We start from the raw sequence: 10,559 nt of genomic DNA, 5'->3' as shown, positions 1-10,559 counted from the left end.
AACTTCAACCCATAAACCACTCCTCAAAGTTCAGAATTGAGAGGGTTACAACCACCATCAAAATCGGAGTTCAAATAGAGGCATCCCCGTACATATTTATTAATGACAGTATTATGTCTCGCTGGCATATCAAAATCTGGTTCAAAGAGCATTCTATTCCTCCAGTTCCAGATCCACCAACATGCTACCCCATGGGAGCTCGAATCAGTGGGGTCAATGCATCTCTTAGCACATGAATCGAGTCTTCCTCAGCGATCCCACATCTAATACCTCTCAGATCACCTCCAAGGATCTTCTCACATCGTTTTGCCGTGAAGAGTCAACCTGGATGGCTAACCATAAGAAGACCAGAATGCGCCTTGTAGTTTTTAGCCTCCACACACAGCTCCATAGTCAAGCCCTCCCCTCTTCTAATCTCCCTTTACACTTTCAGTAGATATCAGAAACTGATAAGTACCCTCTCTGCTTCCAATCCATGCAAATTTATCATCCCCATCCTCATCACAAGGCAGTGGTGGATCTTGCATTTTTTGCAACATGCCCGGAAACCAATGCCATTTACTCCCCTCATCCCGAAGAACTTCTCTCACTATAGCATTTAGATTCATATTGTCTAGTGGAATGCTTAGCTTATCGACGATTCTTCCTTCCTTCTCCAGCCACCTATCGAGCCGAAACTTGATCGCGCATGATGTGTAAATCATAACATGTCTAATAGAAGGTAATACACCTCGCACTTAATTCAGTTGTTTAATTTGTGAAGAGTTACTAAATTTTTTAATTATAATATATGTTATATGATTTCTTTAAAATACGTATGTACTTTTCTGATTCTATTTATAAGTCACTTCTAATGTTTCACACAGACCAAGAAAAATCTTAAATTTCATAACTCTCATTTAAAATTCAACAACTTTCTAACTTTATCCCTATTTAATATATATTATACCTTATATAAACAAAGTAAATACAATAATAAATGAAGGGTAAAATTGTATATCTATATATAAAAAATTTCTCAGTGCCTTATAAATAGAAATCAAAAAATGTTTTCTATCTCTGTTCTATAAATAAGACCAAAGGAGTATATCATTATATTATATATTAATTTATAAGTGAGATAAATTAGTTTGGAGAAAAAAATAAATATAAATATTTAAAAGTAATTTTAAATTAGTTAACTGAATCTTATACTAATATAGTATTAATGATTTGAATTTTATTGGACTAATCTTGCGTATAAATTAAAAAATTATCTCCCCAACTCATAGTTGACCCTTGATCGAATTTAAGAACTTTTTTTTGCGCCAACAAGTTAAGAACATTTTTTAGGTAATATATTGCCCGATTATAGATAATAAAATTCATGAAAATGTAACACAAAACAATGAAATCCACGACTGGTTTATTACTAAAAAATCCATGAGGACAGTAATCCTGGATTTCATATTTGCTCAAAAGTCCAAACCAGTAAAACCTCAATCTAACTTTCAAATGGCTAAACTCAATCATCAATTTATCTCAAAATCAATCCAAACACTATTAGCAATCATAACTCTAATATTGTAAATAATTGAGTTTATTAACGGAAGTTCATTATATTTTATTCAAATTCTGGTTTGCTCAGATTTGAATCTTAAATTTTAAAAAAATACATGCTTCATTTTTATTTTTTCTTTTGGGCTAAGAATAAGCTGTTAAGTTTGTGTAAATTTAAAAAGGATTGGGCCAACAATAAGATTGGTATCTGTGATGCCCAAATCATAAACCATTGGGATTATTCCCTGTACAATCTTTATCCACAAGAGGCTTCAAAGTTTCCGAACAATTGTCCAACAGCGAAGAGTGAGACATGCGCATCCTTGCAAGACCGTGGGCCGCCTTGTTGCAATCTCTTGATATCTACTACATCCAGTACTTAATATAAACACTAATTTAAATTAGTTATTTATAATTAATAATAATTATTTTTTCTAAAATATCCTGGTAATCATATTCATTAGTCAGAATTATCATTTGATGAAATCTTTAATATACATAACTACTATAAGAACTACTTTGAAAAGAATGAACAAATATAAGAGGCAAAATGAATGAGAATCTTATATTAAGAATTAAATTAAATATCAAACTAATTCTTATATTAAAAATTGAAGATAGTACTTTAATGGGAAAACTAATTTAGAGGTTGTTATAGTTTTTCTCAGTTTTGAATCAGGTCCTAGAATATTCAATGTCCAAACTAAGTGGAAGCAAATCTAAGCTGAAAGGATTGATAGAAAATAGAGAAACCAATGAAAAATAAACTCAATCCGAAAATGAAGTAAAAATAAATTGTATGATTAGTATGCATTCAATTTAAGAAACAGTTTAAAGGAATGCAGATTTGCAAATCCAATTCTCAAAATTTATTGTGGTCCTTTAGCTCAAAACTTTGATGAAAGATGACAACTTAGCGAACAAAACACTAAAGAAGTGAATCAAAAGCCTAAAAGCTCAATTTAAGAGAGAGGACTAGAAGTGTGAATATTTGGAGATGGAATAAACAATTGTTGAAAAGTGTAGCAAGAAAACGATTAATTTAGCAAGTGGCAATGAAGGAAAGAAGAGTGAAGTAACGAGGATGAGAAGATCCAAAATAGAGCTTTTGATTTTGTTCATTCGATATGGTGGTTTGCACGGAGTGAGTCTAGTGAACCGCTTAGGAAAAATAGTAAAAGGAGAAGAAAGTGGAAAGGGGGGAAACATATCAGATGAACAAGTGGGATGCAGCTGGAATTCAAGGTTTTCACGAGTTTCATGAACAAGCTCGTACTCGGACTATCGGTGAAGGAGAACGGCGGGGAAGGAGATTTAATGGAAAGTTGTAACGGTGCTTGTCTTATTAAACAAGGATTAATGGACTTGACAGGAGAAAGATGGATCTAATTAAAAAAAAAAATCAAGGACCTGATTCCAAACTGGAAAAAATTGTAAGGACCTCCAAATTAATTTTTCTAGTTTAATTCCACTCCGCAATTGAAACATGAGACTGCAATTCTCAATATTCTCCTTTATGAGCAGCTGATCAATTAAGTTCTTTGCATCTGATTTCTTCTTCTTCTTTTTTTCCTGTGTGGCAACGGAAGAGGCTAAACGCCTGAAAAAATTAAGAGGCAGTGGGATTGTATCCCTTACATTCTTCTTCCACTGGAGCCCGTAAGCTGTTTGGGCTAACATCAAAAGGCTGTGAGTTGAAATCCCCGTCTTTGCTAAGCCATCTGCAACTCTGTTCCTTTTTCTTGAAATGTACTCCAACTTGACAATCCAACCAAAGCATAACAAATTCTGAATCTGAAAACATAGGAGGCTGCCATTTGTTTTTTGATTTCCCTTGCTAAGCTGTTCTATTAGCACCTTTGTGTTGATTCAAGAATTACCAGTTTAAATCCACTGTCCCAGGCTAGTTTCAGTTCTTTATAAATTGCCCATTCTTCCGCCTGTTGAGCACTACATGTACCTGGCTCATGAGAGAATCCTGCTATCCAGTGTCCTTTATGGTCACGCAACAGGCCACCACACCCAGCTTTGTTAGAACTCAAATCCATAGCCCCATACACATGAACTTTAATCCAGTCCCGGGGAGGAGGAATCCAAGAATAAGGGGGTTCAGCAGAATCACTTACAAATAAAGCATTTTTTATCACTACCACTATTGTTCAAGGTAAAAAAACTTCCAACAATTCCTCAAATAGGAAGAAGGATCACTCGGTTTGATGAAATCAACATTAAATAAAGCGCTATTCCTCCAATTCCATGATTTCCACACAGCTACGCCCTAAAAGAGATTCCACTCTTCATTGCCTACTCTCCCCATACCGTGTTTGAGATTATGAGAAATCCAATCTCTCAAGGGAAGGGAAAAGAAGGATTGCACATACCTATGGTTGAGATGCATTAACCGCTTGTTCTTTGCGTAGGAACATTCAAGCAAGATATGCAAAATGTCCTCTGTTCCTTCTTGACGATAAGCACAAATAGGCGGACAAGAAGACCATATACTTCTCTAAGTATTTGTAGGCAGCCCGTCATTGTAAAATCAACACAGGAAAGTTCTAACTCTCTCAGCTCCTTTCCATTTCCATCAGTCTGAAAACTGGATCATATTTATCAGCAGGAGGTGGTTCGATCAATTGATACGCACTCTTCATAGAGAATAAGCCATCATTAGAAGCTTTCTAGGTCATCACATCATCTCCAGCACGTTCCATAGGCGGAATGATATTAATGAGGCGCTGAATGACACTCTGATCAACAATGTCCCGTAACTGTTGAAAATTCCAGGCTCCATGTAAAATCCAATCAGTTCCTAAACTCTCATCCTCCTCTTGAGTGAGGTTTCGGGAGCAAAGACCCTTGATCCTCTTTGCATCTAATTTCAGTACCACCTGCTTAAAACCAAAATTCCAAGGCTAGGATAGGCCTTCAAAGATTGCCCATTAATCTGTCCGCCATATTGTTTGTAATGCCACCAAATAACTAGAAAGAGTAGCAGTAATGGGCCAAGCCCAGCCCAACATAAAAGAGCCATAAACCAAAACCATTTCTGACCCAGTCAACATTGAATGATATAATGACTTGAGTTAATGAATCCAGTTCACATACATCCTAATGGGTCAAGACATGGTGACCCAAAAAAGAAAAACTTGCCAAATTTAGAAAAATTTACCGCATTAAAATATACCACCTTCCGTCCTTCAAATTTCATGAATTAAAAATTATATTAAGCCTATAATTTTTAAAATTTGAATGAAAACCTCTCGAACCTATTTTTTTTAAAAATAAATACTAAAAAAATATTAATAAAAATCTAAATAATATGTAATAAAATAATAAGTTTTAAAATAGAAAATAAAAACTTATAAGACTTATTTTATAGTTTTTTTTTTGGGACTCGCTGTAATTCTTTTTAAAAAAATATCTGAGTTCCCAGGCGATTAAACGATATAATTCTCGTAACGAGGTCGAAACACAATTAATGCTAATCATGGTCGATACACAAGAATGAAGAATCACGTACCTGTACACACTGCCTAGGATTGTACATTTGTGCACCAATCAATCAGCACTGGAGAGCATGTATGTCTGAAGAAGTAACGTAAGGCGGCATGCCTCTAATAAATTATACTCCCTCCGTTCTTTATTATAAGAAATAAATAACCAAGTTATGTTGATAAAAAAATAATTAAAATTAGTTGAGGACAATTAATATGCAAAAAGTATAATGTTTTTTTTTCAACAATGCCCCCATTAATAGGGAAAGAGAGTATGAGAGAGAACAATTAAATTATTAAAGGAAAGAGAGATAGGAGGGAGAGAGGGTATGAGTTGGAGACAAAATAAATAGGAGTAAAATAAGAAATCAATACAAAAAAATAGAGACAACTTTTAAATGTCTCTTATATATGGAAACATGCCGTAAGTATCAAATGTCTCTTATAATAAGGAACGGAAGGAGTAATGTACTCTCATCTCTCCCCTTGACCTGCCACTTGGATTTCCAACTATGCTATTGTAGTCTCGAGCCAAACAGCTTCAAAAGGAACAACGTTTTAGGTTCCGTTACAAGTCCGTGATTCGATCTATCAAACTTATTAATTTACAGAAAAACTAATAAAATTAGTTATTTGTGAAAATTGTGTATTAAATTTTTTAACGTGCCCATTTTAATTGTTTACACTGGAGATTACTCTGTTAATGGAGTTCCTTTTAATAAATGTAAGGTTAAAGCATATTTTTAGTCTTTTAATTTTACACCAGGGTTCAATTTAATCCTTTAATTTTAAAAAGTATAGTTTCAGTCTTTTAATTTTAAAATTGTTTATAAAAAATGAAAACATTAAAATATTGAGTATTGATAAAACATTCTATTAAGTTTAAATTTCAAAATAATTATGATTACGATTGTTACACAAAAACCATTTAGGACTAATAATTTGGGGATAAAATGACTAAAAATATGATTTTTAAAGTTAAGAGACTAAAATGAAATATTGTATAAAAATAAAGAATCAAATGTATACTTTAACCTAAATATAATCAATAAGGAGAATATAAAGGAAAAAATTATAAATTTTACAATTAAGGGAATCAAAAAAATTTTATATTTAAGATCAAAATGAATCTGTCTATTAATTCTTATATTTAAGACCTGATAAAGTATTATATGTTGTACTTCTAAATTGCAATAGTCATTGACCGATAAATTATATACTATTTATAAGAAGCTCTGTTTTTTTTAACCTTTTGACTGAGAGTTTTTTTTTACCTTTATTGTGTTCACAATCAACTATCCGAAGAATGAAATTTATTAATTTTTTTAGAAATACTAAAATCGAGAGACTGTAAATAGAAAATCAGTTATATTTTTTTGGTGTCAAAAAGTTTACGTGGATTTCAGAATTCATCAAGATTAAGGTATCCTCCAAACTTATAGAATATTTATAACTGTATTAGGGGGGTCAAATCCAATGTCGTATCAGCGCCTCTCTGGGTCCTTTCACAATCACCAAAATTAACAAGGAAGCACATAATTCAAATGGTCTGGTGAATATATAAACACCTATACCTCTATATGTTGGCACAAAGTTTTTTTTTTTTTTTCGACCACCAATTGGCACAATCTTCTTGACCTGAATATTGTCATTAATGTTTGGGTTTTTTTTACCCATATACGATAAATAGTAAAATTATCTACAAAAATGCTGTACTTTTAAAACTATTTACCAATATACTGTACTTAAAATTGTTCTTAACAAGAACGATTTTAAAATTACACACAAGTCATTCTTGGCGTGAACGATTTCTAAAATCGTTCACGCCAAGAACGATTTTACTTTTTCCTGTTCACTCTCTCACATACGAATCTCTGCCAATTTTACATGCAAAAATAAGAATCCTTGACAATGCTCCCATGAGGCTACAACATCTATATTGGATTAAAATTTAAAAATCCCAATTTTTTAAATTTTTTAAATAGAGCTTCATAAAATTTTCTGTCATTTCCTCTTCTTTTTATTTTTCTCATACCAAACAATACGTAACAAAAAAAAATTATGCTTTGATTGTAAATTTTTAATTGTAGCAATTAAGTTGTAAGACTAAATTATTATTATTATTATTTTGGTCACAGACATAAAAGGTCCATGTCCAATATTTGATTTCTCGTCAAACCGAACAAATGCCGCACAACTGGCTTTTTTACCAAAATACTACAAAGAGTAAAATTATATGCTAATATGCTGCACTTTTAGAAGTATTTATTAATATGCTACACTTAAAATCGTTCTTCAGGTGAATAATTTTTAAAGTCATTTATCTGCTGAACGACTTCTTCATTTAACAAATGTTTACGTCAAGAACGATTTCTAAAATCGTTCACGCTAAGAACGACTTATGTGTAATTTGAAAGTCGTTCTTACCAAGAACGATTTTAAGTGCAGATAAATGTCACACAAGCTTTCATGCATATCAAGGATAGATTATGAAGAAATCGTTCAACAGATAAATGACTTTAAAAATTATTTACCTGAAGAATGATTTTAAGTGTAGTATATTAGTAAATACTTTTAAAAGTGCAGCATATTAGTATATAATTTTACTTTTTGTAGTATTTTGGTAAAAAAGCCTGTCGTGTGGCATTTGTTCGATTTGACGAGAAATCAAGTATTGGACATGGACCTTTTGTGCCTGTGACCGAAATAATAATAATAATAATTTAGTCCTACAACTTAATTGCTACAATTAAAAGTTTACAATCAAAGCATAATTTTTTTTGTTACATATTGTTTGGTATGAGAAAAATAAAAAGAAGAAGAAATGACAAAAAATTTCATCAAGCTCTATTTAAAAAATTAAAAAAATTGAGATTTTCAAATTTTAATACAATATAGACGTTGTAACCTCATGGGAGCATTATCAAGGATTCTTATTTTTGCATATAAAATTGGCAGAGATTCGTATGTAAGAGAGTAATAGGAAAAAGTAAAATCGTTCTTGGCATGAACGATTTCAGAAATCATTCACGCCAATAACGACTTGTGTGTAATTTTAAAATCATTCTTGTCAAGAACAATTTTAAGTACAGTATATTAGTAAATAGTTTCAAAAGTATAACATTTTGGTAGATAATTTTACTGTTTATCGTGTATTGGCAAAAAAGCCTTAATGGTGGAGGTAAGCAAATATTGCATTGACCGTGAGTGAAAGGGACATAGTTCGTAATATTTGCTTTAAAGTACCATGGTGGAGGTACGCATCACTGTCAAAAGGGTTAAAAGCAGAGCCTTCTAAGTACTTCTCAATTTGTAATATAAAAGTTAATTAAAAATTAAATTTAATCTAAAATATAAGATTTTAATTTATTTTGTCTTTTATAATTATATTTTTTTTTAAATTATCCCTATTATTATAAAAGAGATACTTTTAATACACATAATTAAAGAAGACAGTTTATGAAAGTCAATATATATTTGTTACGATCCACTAACTTAACTAACTTTTGTAATATCTCTAAGTTAATTATTTGTCTCTTATATTAAAAATGAAAGATAGTAGTAATTTAGAAACCAATATCTATTACATGTATTAATATATAATACTCCATCTAATTCTAAATATAAAAACCGGTAATAAAAAGATTTTTTTTATCTTAAATGTAAGGCTTCTTACCAATTCATGTTATTTCTGATTGTATATATTAAAAGAGTTTTTCATTAATATAGTAATTTTCAATGTGAACATCGGGAGTGGCGTCATCATTGATTGTGAACATGGAATATCAGCACTTGTAACAACCCAGCAATGGCGGAAATCAAATGAAGGTAGTTCAAATGTCTCATTTTATGACTTGTGACCTTCTCAATTATTTGAAGCCATTTAGACCATTGAGACGCCGCCACATATCACGATCAAAACTATTTTTCTGGGACGACTTCATTTGTCATGTGAATTTGTCCGCCAGCTAAAGCCAAGCTGAGCTATTAAAAAGCACATAAATATCCTGTTCATGGTAGCCACTGGATAATTCTTGAAACTTTACAATCATTGTGAAAGCTAGTACAATCACCAAAATTACTGCTAACCGTGGTTTCTTAAGGTTTGGGGCAAGTGGCTTCAATCTTTCATTTAGGGAATTGTGCTAATCTCATCCATTATATAATGCAGTGCATTTCAGAGAGCACCGTGGCAATTTTGGTTTGTCTTGGATTCCGAAAGCAACTTCTAGGAATTCAATCATCACTTATTCAATCACCACATTCTACGTAGGGTTAAGTGAATTGGGGCGGGCCAAGTAATAATTGTAGTTGGCTATTTAATATATATTCGATTATGGGGGCATGTGAAGCTAAACACATAACAAAAATTCCATACTTTGACCCTCATAAAATTAATCCATATATTTAAATTAAACCAGTTCACTTGGTGGTGGTGGTGGATGGTGTGCATGCAGGGTCAAAGAAGCGAAGAGTGTAAATTTCTTGTTTAAGCAAAAGAGCATATTCCTCAAGGTGATGCTGAGGAAGAATCTGCGCCGTTGAAATCATGGCTTAATGCCTAACGAGTGAAGATCTGAGCCACAAAATGCGATTACACATCAAAAAGGCATCTGAAGATAGTGCGTTGCGTTCTGAAACTTATTATGAAGAAGAGAGTCTGTGTATCTCCCAAACTTGTATCCTTCAAAAAGTTTGGGGCAAGTGGCTTCAATCTTTCTTGTATAGTATTGTGCTAATCTCATCCATTATATAATGCAGTGCATTTCAGAGAGCACCATGGCAATTTTGGTTTGTCTTGGATTCTCTCCATCGGGATCTCTATTAGTATTACTACTACTACTACTATTATTATTACTATTACTATTACTATTATTATTATTAGTATTATTATTACTACTACTACTACTATTATTAGTGTTGTTGTTATTATTATTATTTTTATTTCTTCTCACGTCTATATCTATATAAATATATATATATATTTGAACTTCGGCTTGACTTGGCCCATGTTTATTTGATCCATACCCTTTTTCTCTAGAAACCCATCTCCCTTTTTATAAAAAAAAAAAATCATACATTATTTTAATTTCAAAAATACATACTAATTTTTTATTTTTTCAGCTAAAATATTCTTCATAGAAATATTTTAATTTAGTGAAAAACTTAAAATTGGACCTCTGTACACATAGCTTAATTAACCCAACTTCTTGGACTGAATATACATGTATATAATTTTTTTTTGCCATCAATATACATGTATAATTGCAACGAGATTCTAGAAAAGTACCATGCGTATAGCATGCTCTAAACATTTTAAGAGTGGAGAGATGAAAATAAGAAAATGAAATCTAGAAAGGAGTGAATAAAAAATCCTCCAAATAGCTGGGGCTAATTGGAAGAAGAATTTTAAAGGGAGGGCAAGGCAAACTAAAGGAAATGAAGGAGGTGGGGGCATGAGTTTTGTGTACCCCATAGCCTCCGAAAGCAACTTCTAGGAATTCAATCATCACTTATTCATTAGTC

This window comes from Neltuma alba, unplaced genomic scaffold (assembly GCF_004799145.2).
Source record: "Neltuma alba isolate B1F8T4 unplaced genomic scaffold, ASM479914v2 tig00012140_pilon, whole genome shotgun sequence".
Lineage (NCBI taxonomy): Eukaryota > Viridiplantae > Streptophyta > Magnoliopsida > Fabales > Fabaceae > Neltuma > Neltuma alba.
Note: the sequence above shows the minus strand (reverse complement) of the source record.